This window comes from Gorilla gorilla, chromosome X, assembly GCF_029281585.2.
Source record: "Gorilla gorilla gorilla isolate KB3781 chromosome X, NHGRI_mGorGor1-v2.1_pri, whole genome shotgun sequence".
NCBI classification, from domain to species: Eukaryota; Metazoa; Chordata; class Mammalia; order Primates; family Hominidae; genus Gorilla; species Gorilla gorilla.
Window position 1 is genome coordinate 43,142,401 of NC_073247.2, and position 22,881 is coordinate 43,165,281.

General features: G+C 37.8%; 1 protein-coding gene across 8 annotated transcripts in view; it reads right to left on the bottom strand.

The window, feature by feature from the left end:
* The window catches only part of DMD (dystrophin), a 2,091,067-nt gene that overhangs the window by 1,494,207 nt on the left and 573,979 nt on the right, over window positions 1–22,881 (bottom strand). The window lies entirely within an intron of this gene.

Here is a 22,881-nt window from a genome sequence, read left to right on the forward strand (position 1 = left end):
ATGTTTTGCCTATTAATTACACAACTTTATGTTGAGGATGAAAACACGTTAATGTTCATTCATTAATTCAACCAAAATTTGAGATGCAAATGAGAAGTGCTAATGGTTATTTTAAAGGAAATATTCTTTATAAACATCATGTTTAAAGCATTTTTCAAAACTATATTCTGAACATTGATCTTATAATTTGAATTAGGAATATATTATTTTGAATACATAATTTTATTCTAAAATCTTTACTGGAAGTTTCCATTAATCACCACATTTAAACGCACAAAGTGCACGCATAGCTGAGAGTGTTTTTTAACAGATTTAATTTTTTTGCTGTTTTAGATTTACAAAAAATTAATGAGATTATAATACAAAGAGTTATCATATAACTTGCACTCAGTCTCCCGTTTTATTAACATCTTATGTTATTATGGAACATCTCTTACAATTAATGAACCAATATTTGTGCATTATTATTAGCTGGAGACTATTATTATATTCTGATTTCCTTAAACTATTTTTTGTATTTCAGTATCTCTCCAAGGATTCCATATTACACTCAATTGTCCTGTTTCCATAATCTGCTTTTGGCTATGACAGTTTCTCAGAATTTTTCTGGCAGTTTTTAAAAGTGCTGGCCAGGCTGGTATTTTGTAGTATGCCTCTCAATGGGGATTTGTCTGATTTTTTTTTCCTCATAATTAAACTGAGGTTTTTGAAAGACCACAGAGGTAATGGGCCATTTTAATCACATTTTATCAAGCATATATACCCTCAACGTGACTTATCAATGTTAAATGTGACCACCTGGCTAAAGTAATAGGTGTCATGTTTACCCACTATAAAGTTACTCTTTCCCCCTCTTTTTACACTGTTTTTCAATAAGAAAGTCACTATACACAGCCCCTGTGGAGTGGGGAGTTACATTCCCTCTCCGTGAGGGCAGAGAAGTTACATAAGTTATCTGGAGTTTTTTCTGCATTGGAGATTTGTCTCTATTCCTCCATTTATTTATGAAATTACTTATTTACATAGCATGGACTCATGTATAGTTATTTGATACTTTGGGCTAAATCCAATACAAGTTTTTGCCTTGGATTTTTGCTCAAATAGTTCCAGCTTTGGACATTGGGAAGTCTCTTAGTTGGCTTCTTTGACACTTCCCATCAATATGTTTTTTGTTTAGGGCCAGACCGTGGAGTTTAGCATGTTCTTACTATCTGGCACTACCAAATGTTCCAGGCTCATTTTCTATATTCTCTTTCCTAGTGTTAGAATCAGCTGTTTAGCTGTTTCTCCACAGTGTTATGGTTCCTTTTTTTTTTTTTTTTTTTTTTAGAATGTTACTGAAACCCAAGATCCTGTTGCTAGGTATGCTCCTTGCTTCTAGGGTGTTGTAGCATACAGGACCTCTCGATTGACATAAAGAAGTGGATGTGTGAGTGTGTACTCACCCATAAATACTTCTATATATAATTATCTCATCTGTATTAACCTAATATTAATTTATCCATCTCTCTCCACCTTGTGACTTCTGTTACTTATCTATGAACTACCTCTTCAACATTTTGAGTTATAAGAAACTCAAAAATGATTTCTTTAAACTAGAAGTTGAGATGACTGCTGTTCATGTTTGGCTCCTCATGCTGCTGAGTCCACAGACAGAGAAAGGGGTTACCCTACAGAACCTAAGCACAAATGGTCAACTAAGTTCATCCTATACAATGCGGGGCAAGTAGGACTACATTAGAAAACTATGGGCATTTGCCAGGAGTCTCTTAGTATCCCCATATATGATAGTGTTAACCAATAAAAAAACAGAAGATACTCAATCAATATGGAAACACTAATAATATGGTTCTTTGGAAGGATGTTTTTTATTTCCCACTAAGGTAAAAGTCTGCAACTAGAAGAAATTCTGCCATAGTAACCAAGACAGCATTGTATTAGCATAAAAACTGATCAGTGGAACATAATGGAGAACCCAGGAATAAATTCATGCATTTGCATAAAACTGATTTTTGACATGGGTGTCAAGAACACACCGTGGGGACAGGACACCCTCTTCAGCAAATGCTACCAGGAAAAGTAAGAATCTACATGCAGAAGAATGAAATTAGACCCTTATCCCTTGCCACATACAAAAACCAATTTGAAATGGATTAAAAACTTAAATTTAAGACTCAAAACTATCAATCTATTAGTAGAAAACATAGAGGACAAGCTTCATCACAATTATTTGGGCAATAACTTTTGAATATGAGTGTAAAAGCACTAGCAACAAAAGCAAAAATAGACTGAGGACTTATACCAAACTAAAAATTTCTGCACAGCAAAAAAATTAAAATTAAAATTAAAAATTAACAGAGTAAAGAGATATCCAATAGAATGAGAAAAATATTTGCAAACTATATATCTGATGGGGGTTCATATAAAAATATATAAGAAATTCAAACAACTCCATAGCAAGAAAACAAATAACCTGATTAAAAATAGGCAAAAGACCAAAATAGACATTTATCATAAAAGGGACAAATGGATAACACAGATATGAAAAAATGCTCAACATCACTAATCATCTAGGAAATGCAAATTAACACCACAATGAGGTATCAGCTTACTTGCAAAGAAAAGGGAACACTTATACACTGTTGGTGGGAGTGTAAATTATTTCAACTATTGTTGAAAACAGTGTGGTGATTCCACAAAGACCTCAAAACAGAACTACCATTTGACCCAGCAATCCTATTATTGGGTATATACTTAAAGGAATATAAATCATTCTACCAAAAAGACACATGCACACATGTGTTCGCGGCAGCACTATTCACAATCGCAAAGACAATCAACCTAAATGCTTATCAATGGTAAACTGGATAAAGAAAATGTGGTAAATACATACCATGGAATACTATGCAGCCATGAAAAAGAGTAAGATTATGTTCTTTGCAGAAACATAGATGAAGCTGGAGGCCATTATCCTTAGCAAAATAATGCAGAAACAGAAAAACAAATACTCCATCTTCTCACTTATAAGTGGGAGCTAAATGATGAGAACACATGGGCACACAGAGAGGAACAACAGACATGGGGCCTATTGGAGTTTGGAGGGTGGAAGGAGGATAGAATTAGGAAAAAATAACTAATGAGAACTAGGCTTACACCTGGTGATGAAATAATCTGTACAATAAACTTCCATGACACAAGTTTACCCATGTAACAAAACTGCACATGTACCCTTGCACCTAAAAGTTAAAATATAATAGTAATTAACGATATCTTTGCCAAAAGAAAAAAGAAGAGATTATCACCTCACTTTTGTTAGCATGGCTACTATCCAAAAGAAAAAAGATAAATGTTGATAACAATTTAGGAAAAAGGCATGTATTACGTACCTGCAAAAGTTAAAAATTACTAATTAAAAAAAAGAAAACCTTTACACACTGTAAATGGGAATGGCAATCAGTATAGGCATTATGGAAAACAGGATGAAGGCTCCTTGAAATATGAACAACAAAACTACAATATGATACAAAATCCCACTATGAATTATATATACAAAGGAAATGAAATCAGTATGTCAAAGAAATATCTGCACTACCATTTTTATTGCAGCACTATTCATAGCCAAGATATGGAATCAACCTAAATATCCACCAATATATGAATGGATAAAGAAAATGTGGTATACATATATACAATGGAATACTATTCAGCCATAAAAAAGAATAAAATACTGCCATTTGTAACAACATGGATGAACCTGGAGGATATTATGTTAAGTGAAATAAGCCAGTACAGAAAGACAAGTACTGCCTAATTTCACTTATATGTGGAATCTAAAAGAGCTGATCCCACAGAAGTAGGGAATGAATAGTGGTTACCAGAAGCTGAGGTGGTTATGGGGAAGGGGAAGGTATGGAGATGCTTTTCAAGGGATATATAGTCACAGTTAAAATATTCAAGTGATCTATTTTACAGCATGGTGACTACAGCTAATGAAAATATACTCTTGAAAAATGTAAAGAGACAGGATGTTAAATATTCTCACCACAAAAATGATAAATATGTAAGGTAATGTATATGTTAATTAGCTAGATTCAACCGTTCCACAATATATATTTACTCAGAAGCATCACGTTGTACACGATGAATATACAATTTTATCTGTCAATTTAAAGTAAGCTTTAAAAAGCAATGTTTAGAAATTGATAGCATTTAAAACAATAAAATATAAAAGTTGGGTCTGTTGAGTGTGTGTATGGATGCTGCATACTATTGGCAGGAAAGATAGAACACACTCAAATATGTTTCGCTCAGTAGACTACTTACACATTTATGTAAAGGGTCGGGGGAAAAATAATAAACGATAGTGAAGGAGCCAGGACGTAACAACAAAGACAACTGACCTAGCAACCCCCGAACGGGAAGAAAAAAGGAAGAGAGCTGTTGCCGGAGCTCAGTGAGAGTTAGAGACATGGAACAAGAGCTGTCCAACAGTAGCTGTAGTTTAAGAGGAACACAATTACTGCCACTCCACAGTAAGAAACAGAAGAGGAAGAGCAAAGTACCACAATCTCTGCTTTCACCCTCTTGCCAGTGCCTCTCATTGGCTGAAGTACTTTAGCAACCAAAGGCCAAGAGGGACCTGGGTAACAGAAAATCTAGACTTCATCCTCTTTGAGCAGAGCAAGAAGGAGAAAAGTGAAATGAATCTGCTAAACAGAGTAACTATCAAAATACTTAAATTAGAATAAGTGTATTTAAAACAAAAGGATACAAAATTCCATGAGCATCTTTATCCTCATACGTTAATGCCAGTCTATTTAAAGCCCAACATGGAACCTGTATGTCATGTTACATACCACTCACACTCTTCATATAAAATTACAGGGAAACAGGGAAAGTAAACCAGTAAAATAAAATATAAAAGATAATGGCTCCATAGCTGGTCCGAAGTATTGGGGTTGTTATCGTAGCTTTCTTCCCATATGCATTTCATGTTCCTTTTGAGAGTGTTTACAATAATTTAGATTGCACTATTTATTGACTTTTAACATTTTAGAGACACATTTACCATGAGGAACATTGCAATCAGAAGTTATGAGAATAAACTTTCGTTTATCAAACACAAAAAGTAGACATTTTATTTTTATGACAAACAACAGAGATGAGATATCCATTTAAGTGGAAGCAAAAACTGAAAGTTGCTAGTATTTGAAAGCATCATTTACTTTTTGCTTTTGGACAGACATTTCCTTCAACAAATCTTTACTGAGTTTCATATCTATGCAGTAAACTCATATTTGTTAGGAATGGACAAAATACCTATCTTCAATTTCAAGTAGCTTAGAGACTATTAGAGACATAAATACAATAATAATTAGAATATAAGAAAACCATTATAATTAGATTTATATACATTCCTGAGGGTGTAAGGAGAGGATACAAATTGACCTGCAGTCATTGGGAACAGACTTGAAAAATTCATTCATTAATTTACGAAATATACAATTATTGAGTACCTGGATACTATGGATGGAGAGGCAAGGAAGACCCACACAGCCCCTTGCTATCTTGGAGTTTATATGGATGGCGGGTGAGGGCCACAGATAATACATACAGCTCAACAGGCCATTAGTTGGTTATAATGTGATCATACTATGAAATGAGAGCAATTGAATTGAGTCTGTAAAGGGGGGGCTTTAGCGCAGTACTGATATCTGGACAACTCTGAAGACTGAAGTCAGAAGTAGTGAAAAAGAAGGTATAAACTCTTTCTAGACAGAAAGAAAGACCTGTGAAAGGCCCTGTCGCATCACAGAGGAACAGGAAATCCAGTGCAGCTTGATCGCACAAGGTGCAGGACGGTTGTACAGTATCATAGCCTACCGTAATCTGTGGGTCCACAGAGATTTCTTGAGCTCTGCCCCAAATCTGAAATTTGAACCCCCAGTAATCTTTCATGTTCTATCGTGGTTTCATTTTACAAACTTGGACTCAGAGATTGACCAATAAGAAGAGATGTACGCATAAGTATTTTATCTTTTTTTTATTCTCTCTTAATAGAGACAAGGTCTCATTATGTTGCCCAGGCTGGTCTTCAACCCCTTAGCTCAAGCAATCCTCTCCCCCTTGGCCTCCCGAAAGTGCTGGGATTATAGGCGCGAGTCCCCGAACCCAGCCAGGTGTTTTCTCTTTATAGGTAGGATACAGAAACATCTGGTTGGGGATTTTTGGGGTAGGGACCAGAATGGCTGGGTGGCAGGTAGGCAGGTGGTGTATGGGAGCACTCAGTGTGCAAACTGTATGGCTCAATATTTTAATGACTGGTACAGTCACATCAATGTCTCCCAGCCAAATAGACCCCTGCTTTTTCTCTCTTGATTAGTGGTTCTGAAAGTGTGGTTACTGGACCCTGGACCAACAGCATCAGCCCATCCCCTAGAAATTTGCTAGAAGTGCAAATTCAAAACTTGCTAGAAGTGTGTGCATTACCCACACTTACTGAATCAGAAACTCTGGGATGAGGTCTAGAAATGTATATTTTAACAGGACTTCCAGGTGACTGATGTGTACTCACACTTGAAAATTACTGCTCTAGATAACTTTATTCTACAAACACAACTCACGCAAATTCTGCAGAGACCAAGATATTAACATTAATAGGAGGACAACTGCCAATCCCCAGGAGATTACTATGAATTATTTTGACATGAGACTTTTACATTCTTTTCCTGACTTCACCTCCACTTACAGAGAGAAGTGTGACTGCAAACTGCCAAAGAATGGGTTCTACCTGAGGCTCCAAAAAGCAGGATTTCACGCGTCTGAAGCATGAAATTAACCTCAGAACAAGTTTGAAAACAGAAGAACCTAAGGATTGTGGTGGTGTGATACTAATAAGCATGAAAACATAAAGCATTCATCCCATTGTTGGAAAGGATTCTGAGATGTTTTAATTGAGAAAATATTTCTTTTCCTTACTACAGGCCTTGACTAGATATTAGCAAATAGTAGTCCATATGCCTGATTTGGTCTCATACTAATTGAAAACAAATTGAAATTTTTGCCAATAATTAAAATTTGAGATATTACCTACAAATATCAAATATGACCACTCTTGATCATAATTAACAGGATTCAGCAACCCTAAACCTTCCTTCCTATAGGACAAAATTGAACATCAATTATACTGCGCATCCAATTATACTTCACATCCAATTATACTTCATATACAAAGTATAAGCTCTCCAGTTTGCTGTAGTCCTCATCATTCCCTATCCTTTTTTATACACAACTCATCTCACTTCCTTATGTTATGTTTCTGGCTTCTACAATAGGCATTTGGATTTGGTGCCCCCCAGGGTCTTGATCACAGCTTCTCAAACTTACATATGGATACAGCCCACCTGGTGATTCTGATTTAAATTCACGGGGTTGGGTCAAAGAATTCAGTTCTAACCAGCTTCCAGGTGAAACCAATGTTGCTGGGTCAAGGATCACACTTTGAATAACAACATTCCAGGTAAGAATATTACTTATTTGAAAACCACTGTTAGTCTACTTAAGGTATGTGTTTGATCTATTAGTTACTACTGCTGAAACTCAGAAGATATAGATTAATGTGACACTGGCAGGGAAATATCAAAGGGTATCAGACTCAGGATGCCCAAGTATGCCCTTCAGTAAAGTAAGGAAGGCCTTTATTACAGTACTGATATGTGAAAAACTCTAAAGATTGAAATAACTAGTAATGAAGAGGACACTTCCTTCCTTCACTGAGGCCTGTGAAAAGAGAGCATCAGTAAAGTGCAGGTGAATTATAGGCCAGAGTTTTCTGGGTGACTAGCAAGGAAGTGAATAGTGGTCCATGGCAAGGCTGAACCAGAGGAAGAAGCAAAACTGAAGGAGGCAATGATATCAGAAGGTGAGTTTAACAGCCTTCACGACACAAATGGCCTTTTTCCCAAAGATGGTTTAAATAAAGGGCTGACTTCAGGGAGTGGGGAGGTTAACCTCTGGGTTAAAATTTCATTAATATTAGTTTTAAAATACACTGGCTAACATTTATTCAACTTTTTTTTTAACATAACCTTGCCAAGGTAAATATTTATAATACTAGTATTTTTTTTTTGAGACAGTGTCTCATTCTGTTACCCAGGCTCGAGTACAGTGACACAATCATAACTCACTGAAGCCTTGACCTCCCAGGCCCAAATGATCCTCCTGCCTCAGCCTCCTGAGTAGCTGAGACTACAGGTGCACCACCTTCCCTGGCAAATTTTTAACTCTTTTTGTATGGATGTGGTCTCCCTATGTTGCCCAGGCTAGTCTTGAACTCCTGGACTCCAGCTATCCTCCTGCCTCGACCTCCCAAAGTTCTGGGATTACAGGCATGAGCCACCGCACCTAGCTACTGTTATTTTATTTCTGAGGATAGTGGTAGGTTAAAAAGCTGGCACAGTGGCATGTGAAGCCAGTATAGAAATCACAAACCCTGTGTGACCCAACACTGTGCTCTTACCTTTGCACTATTTTATTTTTTTCATGGGCAAAATATTGTATTAGATCATATGAAATTTCTGATATTTGAATTTCTTTGTTGATGAAAATGGCTTCATATAGTTCAATTTAAAACATGCTGAAAATGAGAAAGGAGTTTCTTATTTCCAGCTAACATTCTAAAGATGTAAATAAATTTGGAAAAATTGTCAAACTCACAAAATAAAAACCTACCATCCACAGATAGGAAAAAATGTTTGCATTTTTCCAGGTTTCATTTTATATCCTTCAAGTCATCATTTAGACGGGAAAGTAAAAGCAAAAGGTGAATGGAGTACACATATATGACTGGCAATAGAGAGCCGAGGGAGTGGAATTAGAATAAAGTAGCATAGGGCAGGAGATGGTCCTGACAGTAGGTATAGGCGAAAGCATATCAGGACATGATACTAGGAACTGCTACGGTAAACTTCCAATCGCTCAGATCGTCTGAGAATAGAGAGGGGCTAGCAAAACAGATAAGTTGTGAGAACTTGGAACTTTGGCAACATAGAGTTACAGACTTAATGGTCTCTAGCGTCAACGACATTTTTGACGTATTGTTAGATAACAGACATCCTTCTGATTTTACCCAGTGTTTCTCAAACTTTAATGTACATATGAATCACCTGGAGAGTGTCAAACTATGCATTCTCAGTCAGTAGGCCTGGGTTGGGGCCTGAGAATCTGCATTTCTAACAAGTGCCCAAGGGATATCAATGCTTCGGATCCATGAATCACATTTTAAGGAGCAATGGTATAAGTCACTTTGAGTTGGCCTTTTTGTCATTAGCAGTAAATGGCATTCTAAGACATAGTATTTTTCAAATGATTTTACTTGAGAGCTGTCATCCCACCCCCTGACATGAAAACGTATCTGTATGAACATAAAGGAATTCAACGGGAATGCCAGCTTTGCTTTACAGAAACTCTTGTTAGAATGAAGGCAGGCGGCTGGGTGCGATGGCTCACGCCTGTAATCCCATCACTTTGGGAGGCTGAGGCGGCGGATCACAAGGTCAGGAGTTCGAAAGCATCCTGGCCAACATGGTGAAACCCCATCTCTACTAAAAATACAAAAATTAGCCGGGAGTGGTGGCACATGCCTGTAGTCCCAGCTACTCAGGAGGCTGAGGCAGGACAATTGCTTGAACCCGGGAGGCAGACGTTGCAGTGAGCTGAGTTCGCACCATTAGACTCCAGCCTGGGTGACAGAGTGAAACGCCATTTCAAAAAACAAACAAAAAAAAGAATGTAGGAAGGCAATTATTCTTTAACCAGTGTTGTCCAGAACTTACTAAAATGATGTAAATATTCTATGTGTGCACTATAGGTATACATATATAATGGACACTAGTCAGGTGGGAATAATGAACACTTGAAATGTGTATGACTGGTAAGGCTCAGAAACTGAATTTTTAACTATATTTAATTATAATAATTATAATTTACCTACACATAGCTAGTGGCTGCAATATTGGACAGCACAGCTATAAACCGACAGATGATTAGATTACCAATATCCGTGAATCCTTATTTGCAAGTACTTATCCATACGAATTTATTTTGTCCTCCAATGTCTATGAGGAATGATATCCTAAGTTTAGCAATCTAGCAATAAACATTAATAGCATTTTTTGAAATTTTCATTTTCCATATACAAATTTATAAATGCAAAATATTACATGTTTTCATTAATTTCAGCCTGCATTTGATGGTCCTAATAGCATTTTTGTGCTTTATGGAAATACATTATAAAATGTATAAACATATATTAGGAAAACATAATCATATGCTAGGCACTAACTAATAAAGGCAAAAATGGATAGACTTTATAAAACCTAGAGGATTACAATTAAAACTGAAAAATTACCAAGAGGTGTGAGCTCTTTAGGAAGACAGGCTCTCAGGCCCAATTCCCTAGAATTCACAGTTACTGGCATATATGCAATCCTCAATTTAAAAAAATACAACTAATAAAAGGAGGTAATGTATTATAATGAAAGTCTAGATTAGAAAAGAACTACCAGTGATGTTCAATTAACATGTCTTACATGTAAAATACAATTACATGATTTAAGTCAGAAAAAAAACCTATATAATATGATTTAAGGGAAGGATACCAGTACAAATTAGAGAAACTTAATTTTTAATGCATGTTTTTACTTTTAAATGCACACCATTTAGAAACTAAAATTGTACTGATGAAAATTTGAATTGATTTATTTACTTATTCAAAATGATGGCTCAGGCTGGGCACAGTGGCTCAGGCCTGTAGTCCCAGCATTTTGGGAGGCCGAGGTGGCTGGATCACCTGAGGTCAGGAGTTCAAGACCAGCCTGGCCAGTAGAAACCCCATCTCTACTAAAAATACAAAAATTAGCTGGGCGTGGTGGCAAGCACCTCTTAATCCCAGCTACTCAGGAGGCTGAGGCAGGAGAATCAAGTGAACCCGGGGGGACAGAGGTTGCAGTGAGCTGACATCGCACCACTTCACTCCAGCCTGGGTGAAAGAACAAAACTCCGTCTTAAAAAAATAAATAAAAATAACAAAATGATGGCTCAAAAATTCTAGCAAGGTGGTTCTTATAGATAGATTAGTTTTGGTTTTAGCTTAACAATTCTTTATATGCAACTAGATGCTTCTAGAATGCTGTCATCTGCTTAAATAAGTAATTTTTAAAATCAACTTTGTTTCAGCTTTTGTTTCATTCTCTATTAAGAAAGTTATTGGGGGCTGGGGGAGGAATAGCATTAGGAGAAATACCTAATGTAAATGAGCTGATGGGTGCAGCAGACCAACATGGCACATGTATACCCATGTATCAAACCTGCGAGTTGCACACATGTATCCCAGAAATTAAAGTATAATAATAATAATAAAAGAGGGAGAGAAAAAAGAAAAGAAATCCAAGATAGGTTAAAAGAAAGAAAGTTATTAATTGAGGTAATGTTTAAGTCCGGCTTTTATTCAAACTATCACAGATAGGTGAATTAGTGGAATTTATATAAATAATGCCTTAATATAAAAAGGTACTAATTGATTAGAATCACTGAGAGAACTTTTCAAAATGACGTCCCAGCCCTATACCCCAACAATTCAATCAGAATATCTGGGAATGGAGACCAGGTATTGGTTCTTTAAAAAAGTATCCAACCAGGTAATTCGAATGAACATCCAGGGTTGAGAACGACTGTGCCTCTTTTTTTTTTTCACCCCCCCCAGGACACAGCCATAATTTTTACTTTAGCCCTTGGGTCCTCACAAGTGGCAAATACCTGGAAAGCTGTATCCAGACAACATGACATGTCAGGGTTAACATGAACCAGATGCACAGAGGTAACATGGAGACAAAGGATCAGGATGCACAAACATGTCTTTACTTATTTATAAATGACTTACACAAGTACTAAAATATCCATTATGTACCCACAGAAATTACAAATAAAAAAGAAGATTTACTAAAGAGTAATTTTGATCTTGTAGAATTTGGGGCTTTTAAATATAATTTTTAAATACAAAATAATAATTATGTGTCAGAAAAAAAGAGGTATTATTGTAATTAATCCTATTGATTCAGCAACTGATATTAGCCCCAATTTACAGGTGGGGAAACAAAGGCTTACTTGGGTCAAAACGCAAACATGGGAAGGTGACAAAGTGGGAACTCAGGTAGTTTGGCTCCAGGGCCTGCTTCACAATCATGCAATATTGCCTGAACTAAAATTAACTTTTCAGAGATTAACTTTATATCTAATATAAAGTCATTTATGGCACTGATTATAAATATTAAAAAAATAGAAAAAAGAAGTTCATTTGGTGGAATTTTATACAGAGATTGTCATTAATAATTTTATTATTTTCACCAAAACGAAAATTACAGTTGTTACTCTTGAGACAATTGGTCTTAGCATGATGTTTACTTTAATGATAGAAACCACAATACCCTATTTTTTAAATTTTTATTTTTGTGGGTATATAGTATGTGTTTATATTTATGGGATACAAGAGACATATTCATACAGGCATAAAATGACATTAGGGTTAATAGGGTATCCATCACCTCAAGCATTTATCATTTCTTTATGTGACAAACATTCCAATTATACTTTTTGTTATTTTAAAATGTACAACAAATTATGTTTGACAGTAATCATCCTGTTGTGCTATCAAATACTAGATCACATTCATTCCATCTAACTATATTTTTGTACCAATTAATGATCCCCACTGCCCCCGACCCACTAACATTCCCATCCTCTGGTAACCATCATTCTAGTCTCTATCTCCATGAGTTCAGTTGTTTTAATTTTTTTTTTTTTTTTTTTTTTTTTTAGCTCTCACAAGTAAGTGAAAACATGCAAAGTTTGTTTTTCTGTGCCTGGCTTATTTTAATCAACATAACGTCCTCCAGTTCCATCCATGTTGTTGTAAGTGACTGGATCTCATTCTTTCTTAGTCAAGCTTAAGACTTGTCATTTTTGTTTACCCTTTCAAAAAAACCATCTTTTTGTTTTGTTGATCTTTTGTATCATTTTGTTGTACTTTAATGTATTTCAGCTCTGTTCCTTACTGTAATATTTATTTTCTCATACTAATTTTGGGTTTGGTTTGGTCCTTCTTTTCTAGCTCTTTAAGGTGTATCATTCAGTTATTTGAAAGTTCTTCTGCTTTTTTGATATAGGTATTTACACCTATAAACTTTCCTCATAGTACTGCTTTCACTGCTTCCCATAGGTTTTGGTTACATTGCGTTCCCTTTTTCATTTGTTTCAAGAAATTCTATAGTTTCCTTCTTAACTTCTTCTTTGACCCACTGATAATTCAAGAGCATATTGTTTAATTTCCACGTGTGTCTATAGTTTCCAAAATTCTTCCTACTGATATCTTGATATATTCAGTTGTTATCAGAAAAGCTAATTTACGTTATTTTGATTTTTGAATTTTCTAAGACTTGTTTCGTGGCATAACATATGGCTTGTCCTTGAAAATTATCCATGTGCTGAGAAGAAGAATATGTACTCTGCAGCTGTTGGATAAAATGTTCTGTAAATATCTATTAGTTCAAATTGGTCTACAGTGCATAATAAGTCTGATGTTTCTTTGTTGATTTTATGTCTGGATGATCTATCTGGCCACTGCTGAAAATGGGGAATTGAAATCACCGGCTATTACTGTTTTGGGGTCTATCTCTCTAACTCTAATAATATTTGATTTATACGTCTGGGTGTTCCAATGTTGGGTACATATTTATTTACAACTGTTATGTCCTCTTGCTGAATTGACCCCTTTATCATTCTATAATGACCGGCGTTGTCCCTTTTTATAGTTTTTGTCTTGAAACCTATTTTGTCTGATAAAAGAATAGCTAATCCTGTTCATTTTTGGTTTCCATTGGCATGGAATATTTGTTCCATCCCATTATTTTCAGTCTATCTTTATCTTTATTGGTGAAGTTTGTTTCTTGTAAGTAACAGATTATTGTGTCTTGTATATTCTTTTATCCATTCTGTCACTCAATGTATTTAGATTGGATAGTTTAGTCAATTTACATTCCATGTTATCATTGGTACGTTAAGGACTTAAACACTTCCCATTTTGCTATTTGCTTTCTGGTTGTTTTGTGGCCTTCTCTTCATTCTCTCTTTCCTTCCTGTGTTACTATTAGTGAAAGTAATTTTCTCTGGTCATATGTTACACGTTCTTATTAATTTTTGTGTAGCTGAGTACATTATTTGATTTGTGGTAACTATGAGGTTTGTAAAGAATAAGTTATAATCCATTATTTGAAACTCATGACAACACTGGTTGCATAAACAAATAAGCAAAGAGAAAAATAAAAAAAAAATGCTACACTTTAACTTCATCCCCCTACTCTTTTTGTTGTTTCTATTTATATCTTATTATAGTGTCTATGTCTTGAAAAGTTGTTGCAGTTATTTTTGATAGGTTCGTGTTTTAGTCTTTTTACTCAATATATGGGTAGTTAAGACATCATAATCACAGTGTTATAATATTCTCTTTGTAACAGAATAGTAACAAACCTTACTATTACCAGTGAGTTTTGTTACTGCAGACGATTACTCATTGCTCATTAACATCCTTTTCTTTAAGATTGAAGAACTCCCTTTACCATTTCTTGTAGAAAAGGGTTGGTGTTAATGAAATCTGTCAGCTTTTCTTTGTCTTAGAAAGTCTTTATTTCTCCTTCAAGTTTGAAGAGGATTTTCATGGATATACTATTCTAGAATAAAAGTTTTTTCCTTCAGCACTTTAAATGTATCATGCCACTCTCCTGGCCTGGAAGTTTTCCACTGAAAATTGTGCTGCCAGACATACTGGAGCTATTTCTATGTGATTTTTTTGTGTGTGAGATTACTGCTTTTAAGATCTTTTCTTTATCCTTGACCTTTGGAAGTTTGATTTTTAAATGCCCTGAGGTAGTCTTACTTATATTATATCTCCTTGGTGTTCTATTATCTTCTTGTACTTGAATTTTAATGTCTCTCTCTAGGTGGGGGAAGTTCTGTGTTATTACCCTCTTCAATAAACTTTTTAGAACTTTTTTGTCTCCTCTGACTGTATTTACAAATAGCTTGTCTTCAAGCTAATTCTTTCTCCTGCTTGATCAATTCTTCTGTTACTCGTCTCTGATGCATTCTTCAGTATGTCAGTTAAATCTTTCAACTCCAGAATTTTTGTTCGATTCTTTTTATTTCAATCCCTTTGTTAAATTTATGTGTAGGATTCTGAATTCCTTCTCTGTACTATCTTGGATTTTATTGAGCATCCTCAAATCAGCCATTTGGAATTCTCTGTCTGAAAGGTCACATATCTGTCTCTCCAAGATTGGTCAGCGATGCCTTATTTAGTTCAGTTGGTGAGATCATGTTTTCTTGGATGGTCTTGATGCTTCCGGATGTTCATCAATGTCTGGGCATTGAAGACTTTGGTACTTATTGTAGTCTTTGCAGTATGGGCTTGTTTGTATCCATACTTCTCAGGAGGGCTTTCCAGGTATTTGAAGGTTCTTGGGTGTTGTGATATATTCCTTTGGTCACTGCAGCCATATATGCACTAGGGTGCACCCAAGCCCAGTAATGCTGTGACTCTTGCAGACTCTTAGACGTACTGCCTTGGTGATCTTTGGGAAGATTCAGGAAAATCCCCTGTATTACCTGGTAGATAATCTTTTTCTCTTTCCTTCCCCTCAACAAAGAGAGTCTCTCTCTGTGATGAGCTGCCTGGAGCTAAAGGAGGGGTGACACAAGCACCCCTGTAGCTACCACGACTAGGATTGTGTTGGGTTACTCCTAAAGCCAGTACAACACTGGGTCTTGATCAAGGCCCACACTGACCACTGACTGGCTATCACCTACATTCACTCAAGGCCAAAGGACTCTAGAATCAGCAGGTGGCAAATCCAATGAAGCTTGTGTTTTTCACTTCAGGGTAGCAATTTTTCCCTGGTGGGTTTGCAAGATCCTGTATGTAAGCCAGGGCCTGGGGCCATGTATTAGGCCATTCTCACAATGCTATAAAGAAATATCTGATACTGGGTAATTTATGAAGAAAAGAGGCTTAAATGGCTCATGGTTCTGCAGGTTGTCCCTGAGACATGATGCTGGCATCTGCTCTGCTTCTGCGGAGGCCTCAGGAAATTTACAATCATGGCAAAATGTGAAGGAGGAGCAGTCATGTCACACTGCCAGGGCAGAGGTGAGTGGGAGGGTACTACACACTTTAAACCAACTGGATCTCACAAGAATTCACCCACTATCATGACAACAGCACTAAGAGGATAGTGCTAAACCATTCATGAGAAATTCAACCCCATGATTCATTCGGCTCCCACCCAGGCCCCACCTCCAACAGTGAGGATTGTAATTCAATGTGAGATTTGGGCAAGAACATACATCCAAACCATACTATTCCATCCTGGCCCCTCCCAAATCTCAAGTCCTTCTCACATTTAAACATACAATCATGTCTTCCAAACAGTCCCCCAAGGTCTTTACGTATTCCAGAATTAACTCAAAAGTCAGGAGTCTCATCTGAGACAAGATAAGTTTCCTCTACCTATGAGCCTGTAAAATCAAAAACCAATTAGTTACTTCCAAGATACAATGGGATTATAAGCATTGAGTCAACACTCCTATTCCAAAAGGGTGAAGTTGGTCAAAAGAAAGGTCTCATGCAAGTCTGAAACCCAGCAGGGTAGTCATTAAATCTTAAAGCTCCAAAATTATCTCCTTTGACTCCATGTCCTACATCCAGGGTAAACTGGTGGGAGTGGTGGGCTCCCAAGGCCTTGAGTAGACTCCAACTTTGTGGCTTTCTAGGGTTCAGCTTCCAAAGCTGCTCTTATGGTCTGGTGCTGAGTGTGTGTTTCATTTCCAGATACAAGGGGCAAGCTGTCAGTGGATCTACCATTCTTGAGTCTGGAGGACAGTGTCCCTCTTCTTACAGGTCCACTAGGCAGTGCCCCAGTGGGGACTACATGTGGGGGATCGAAGCCCACATTTTCCCTCTGCATTGCCCTAGGAGAAGTTCTCTGTGAGGGTTCTGCCCCTGGAGCAGGCTTCTGCGTGGAAACCCAGGCTTTTCCATACAACCTCTAAAATCTAGATGGAGGTTCCCAAGCCTCAACTTTTGCACTCTGTCACCTGCAGGCTTATGGCTTGTACCCGGTGGAGCTGCGGCCCAAGCTGTACTTGGGCCGCTCTGAGCCACAGCTGGAGCTAGAGTGGCCAGGATGCTGGGGGGAGGGGGAGGGGTTGGGGTGAGGGCACAGTGTACGAGGTTGAACAGGGCAGCTGGGACCCTGGGCCTGGCCCAGGAAACCATTCTGTCCTCTTAGGCCTCCGGATCTATCATTGGAAGGGCTGCCTTTTAGATCTCTGAAATGCCTTCCAGGCATTTTTCCCCAGTGTCTTGGCTATCAGCACTTGCCTTCTTTGTAGGTATGCAAATTTTTCTAGCAAGTGGTTGCTCAGCAACCTTCTTAAGTTCTCCTGAAAACGGGCTTTTATTTTCTACCACATATCCATGTTGCAAATTTTGAAAAACTTTATGGTCGCTTTCCTTTTAAATATACGTGTATACCTATGTAAAAAACCTGCATGTTCTGCACATGTATCTCAGAACTTAAAGTACAATAAAATAAAATAAAATAAAATAAAATAAAATAAAATAATAAATATTCCATCTTATTTCTTTGCTCCTGCATCACAGCGTAGGTTGTTAGAAGTGGCCACACCACATCTTGAACATTTTGCTGCTTAGAAATTCATTCGGTCAGACACACCAGATCATCACTCTCAAGTTCAAACTTTCACAGATCTCTAGCGCATGGACACAATACAGCCAACTTCTTTGCTAAGGGATAACAAACATGTCATTTACTCCAGTAGCCAATAAGTTCATTCTTTCCATCTGAGACCTCGATAGCTTGGACTTCACTGTCCATATCAGTATCAGCATTTTGGTAACAATCATTTAACCAGTCTCTAAGACATTCAAAATTTTCCCTCATCTGTTTTCTTCTGAGCCCTCCAAACTCATCCAACTTCTGTCTGTTACCCAATTTCAAAGCAGCTTCTACATTTTCAAGTATCTTGACAGCAATGCCCCACTTCTTGGTAACAATTTTCTGTATTAGGCCACTCTCGCATTGCTATCAATAAATACCTGAGACTGAGTAATTTATAAAGAAAAGAGGCTTAATTGGCTCACAGTTCTACAGGCTGTACAGGAAATATGATGCTGGCATCTGCTCAGCTTCTGGGGAGGCCTCAGGAAACTTACAATTATGGCAGAAGGTGAAGGAGGAACAGGTACATCACATGGCCACAGCAGGAGCAAGAGTGAGAGGGAGGGTGCCACACTTTTAAACAACCCGATCTTGTAAGTATTTACTCACTATTGCAAGGACAGTATCAACCAATTATGAAAAATTTGCCCCCATGATCCAATCAGCTCCCACTAGGCCCTACCTCAAACATTGCAGATTACTACAATTCAACGTGAGATTTGTGCAGGCACACATGTCCAAACTATATCAACTCAAGAACCTAAGAAATCCACCTGGTGCTCTATTCTACCGTGGCTAAGCTGGCACCCCACCCAAAAGATAAAGTCCTTCCCACTCTTCTCTCCCCTTTCCACAAACAGAGATGTCTCTCCTCATTGCCACCACTACTACTGAACGAAAGACAGTACTGTCTGAGGTCCAATGTTCACTCAAGGGCCAAGGCCACTTTGGTCAGCCTGTGGTGAATGCTGTCAGTACTGAGTCTCTCTCTTCAGGGCAGTAAGAAAATGGAATCCAGGAGCCAAACTCTGGAATCAGGGACCCTAGGAGCCCACTTGATGCTCTGCCCCACTGTGGTCAAACTGGAACCCAAGCTGCAAGCCAAAGTCCCCTTTACTCTCACCTCTCCTTTCCTTAAGCAGAAGGATTCTCTCCCTGTAGCCACCACAGCTGGGAATGTACTGGGTCACACCTGAAACCATCACAGCTCTGAGTCTCACCCAATACCCACAGCAAGTACTGCCTGGCTACAGCTGCTGATTATTCAGGACCCTAGGACTCTTTGGTCAGCATGTCATGAATTCTGCCAGGACTGGGTCCTTCTCTTCAAGGTGACAGGCTCTCTTCTGGCCCAGGGTGTGTTCAGAAATGTTATCTGTGAGCTAGGGCCTGGAATGGGGACCTCAAGACTCTGCCTGGTGCCCTATCCTATTGTATGTCTGAGCTGGTATCCAAGCAGCAAGACAAAGTTCTCTTTCTTGTCTCCTCTCATCTTCATAAGTGGAAGGAAGGAGTCTTTCCTGGAGCTGTGAGCTGTGCTGCCTGAGGTTGGGGGAAGGGAAGCACAAGCAGTCCCTTAGCTACCCCAGCGGATGTCTCACTAGGTTGTATGTATCCCAAGTCCACTGACTCTGAGCCCAGCACAGCACCAGGACTTGCAAAGGAACTGCAGTCCTTGTGGCCTAGACTACCTTTTAAGTTTATTTAGAACCACAGAGCACTCTAATCCATGATGACAAGGCTTGCTGGAACTCAGGTTCCAACCACTGGGATGGATGATTCTTCCCTGTCTAGGGTTCATCTAAATGCTCCCTCTGTGGGATTTGGCTGAGTTCTGTTCTTTGTTGGTTTCCACTGTGACAGGGCAGCACTTATTTTCAATGCAAAGTCCTATAATCACTGCAATCTCCCTTCCGCAAGCACATAGACTCTCTCTTCATGCCATGTGACTGCTGCCATGGATGAGGGAAAGCTGGTATAGGTGATAGAATATTGCCTTTACTACCCTCTTCTGTGCCTCTTTCAGTGATACAACCCAAAAACCAGGCACTACGATCATGCACCTAATTTTTCACACTTATGAAGGTGCTTTTCTAGTGTGGACAGTTGTTCAATTTGATGTTCCTGCAACAGGGATAATTACTGGAGGCTTCTGTTTGGCGATTTTTCTCCACCTCCTCCACAATAAACTTCGAGACTCATTTTCCCTTAAATATATGGTGGCCATATAAAATGACTAGATATTTTTTAAATGTATGGTATATCATTAAATATAGGAATCAGAAATCATGATATATTATAATCCAAGAAATGGCAAACTTGTTTTAATATAGAAAAGCAACATTCATTTAAAAGAAAAGCTTGAGTAGTGCATGTACAAACATATGCACATCGTTTTTTTGTTGTTGTTGCATGGCAATAATGAATGCTCCATAGGAAGCATATTAGTATTTTTCATCTCCCAAGATTTATAACGTTTATCAAAGTTCAATAAGTGGCCTGTGAAATATAAGCTTTAAAGCCAGAATCCAAACAGAACCAATTACCCCCTCAAATGTGTAAGACTTTAGCTGTCACTGTTTTCACTATCTCATCACCTTTACCACAAGTACGTCCATCGCTATTGTCCTCTAGTTCCCATGCTAAATTTCTGAATGTGTACCCTCAGCATCTGTGAAGGTGTAGAAACCCTACTGGCCTAGTTTACCTACATGCCTCAGTAACTAGATCTGCTTTCCTCCAAATTCTGGTATTCCTTACTAGACGCAGCTACAAAGCCTGACACTGGATGGTATCACTGTGTGTATAAATCTTAGGCACTAATATAATAGTTTCCACTGGAGAATGAAGTGAGGCAAGGTCTGACAAAATTATACAGTTTTTTTCCCCCTAAAACTAATGTGTTCATTCTCCTCTTTACAGCACCTTCTTTCCCACCACGAAGTATGCTGACATCATGGGCTAGGAAAGAAGCCAAGGAGAGCATGTCATGTATAATTTTCAAAAATTCCCACTAATTGCCATAGTTATTATATTGCACCCTGCAACCTGGTCTTGGAGGTCAAACTTTAAATTACAACCTCACAGTAAATATTTCAGAAAGAACCTAATATAAAGTTCCCCATCCAACAACTAGAAATGAAGGAAAATGTTCCATTTATTCACAAAATTAAACATGCACTAACATTTATTTTCCTACTTAATGGAATGTGAGAAATAGTATTGTTTTTATACTGAATTCTATGAGAGAATCGAAAATGTGTCATTGTTTTCAAATCATGATCCACTTTTGTCCTCCATCCATATAGCTGAACAGTTTAATTATTAATATTTTTCAACTATCCGAGGCAAGATTAAAGTTCAAATGCAAACACATTTATTTTCATTTTGAAAACATAAATTCAATTTAGTAACAATAACATAAAGAAGCTGCGTGGCTGGATGCAAAAGATTCTTGGCCAGGCGCAGTGGCTGATGCCTGTAATCCCAGCACTGAGGCTGAGGAGGCTGAGGCAGGTGGATCACGAGGTCAGGAGATTGAGACCATCCTGAATAACATGGTGAAACCCCGTCTCTAGTAAAAATACAAAAAGTTAGCCGAGCGTGGTTGCGGGCACCTGTAGTCCCAGCTACTGGGGAGGCTGAGGCAGGAGAATGGCGTGAACCCGGGGGGCAGAGCTTGCAGTGAGCCGAGATCGCGCCACTGCACTCCAGCCTGGGAGACAGCAAGACTCCGTCTCAAAAAAAAAAAAAAAAGAAAAAGAAAAAAAAAAGAAAAAGATTCTTGTGGCAAATACATTATGGCAACCCTCAAATCAATCTTCCTGATTAAATGCTTTTAAAGAAAATAAAGCAACTTGCAGATGTCATCAGGAGCCAAGGACAAATATGAATATATCACGTTTGGAAGACTGTTTAAATTATCTCTAGTAAGAATAGGTAATGTTGACACACTGAAATTATATTCATTTATGTGGAAATAGAAGCTCACTCTCAACTTCAATAATTTTGACACTACATAGCATCTGGCACAGTGCCTGGCACATACTACACACTCAATAAATATTTCTTGAATGTATAAGTAGTATAACTTAATTATGAACAAGACATAGTTTTGATATTTCTGATTGGGAATTTTTGTACTAAGATTAAAATGTCAACTTCTATTAAATCTGCTCTCTGAGATAGTCTATTAGTTTAATTTGAATTGTTCCAACCCCTGGCTGTTACCCAGTTCCAAAGTCACTTCCACGTTTTCGGGTATCTTTATAGCAGCACCCCACTCTCTGCGGTACCAATGTACTGTACTAGTCTGTTCTCACGCTGCTAATTAAAGACATAACAGAGACTGGGTAATTTATAAAGAAAAGAAGTTTAATTGACTCACAGTTCGGCATGGCTGGGGAGGCCTCAGAAAAAATCATGATGGAAGGGGAAGCAAACATGTCCTTCTTCACATGGCAGCAGGAAGAAGGGCCAAGCAAAAGGGGAAAAGCCCCTTATAAAACCATCAGATCTTGTGAGAACTCACTATCATGAGAACAGCATGAGGGTTACACTCCCATGATTCAATTACCTTCCACCAGGTCCCTCCTACAACACATGGGGATTATGAGAACTACAATTCAAGATGAGCCAAACCATATCAGCATTATTTATCTTTGTGAGAAAGCATTGTTTTTGAAGATACTGCTCTCTCCTTTCTGTGAATTCCAGAAATTTAGCTTTCCTGTAATTTAAACTATGAGTCACATGCATTGTATTATTAGTACAAGAGATGTCCACATTTAGCTGCATTATCACATTTTTAATTATTAACAGAAAAATTATTATGACCATAATCCATGTGCAACCTAACCAAATGTCACGTTATCATCTATAAATAATTCCTACTTATTAGTCCAATAGCTAATTATCAATACTCATCAACACTCATATATTGTCTGTTATATACTATTGCACCAGAATCTTGCTACTGCTTAATCACCCATGGGGTATGATATCAACATATGAGGACTGAATGAAATATCAG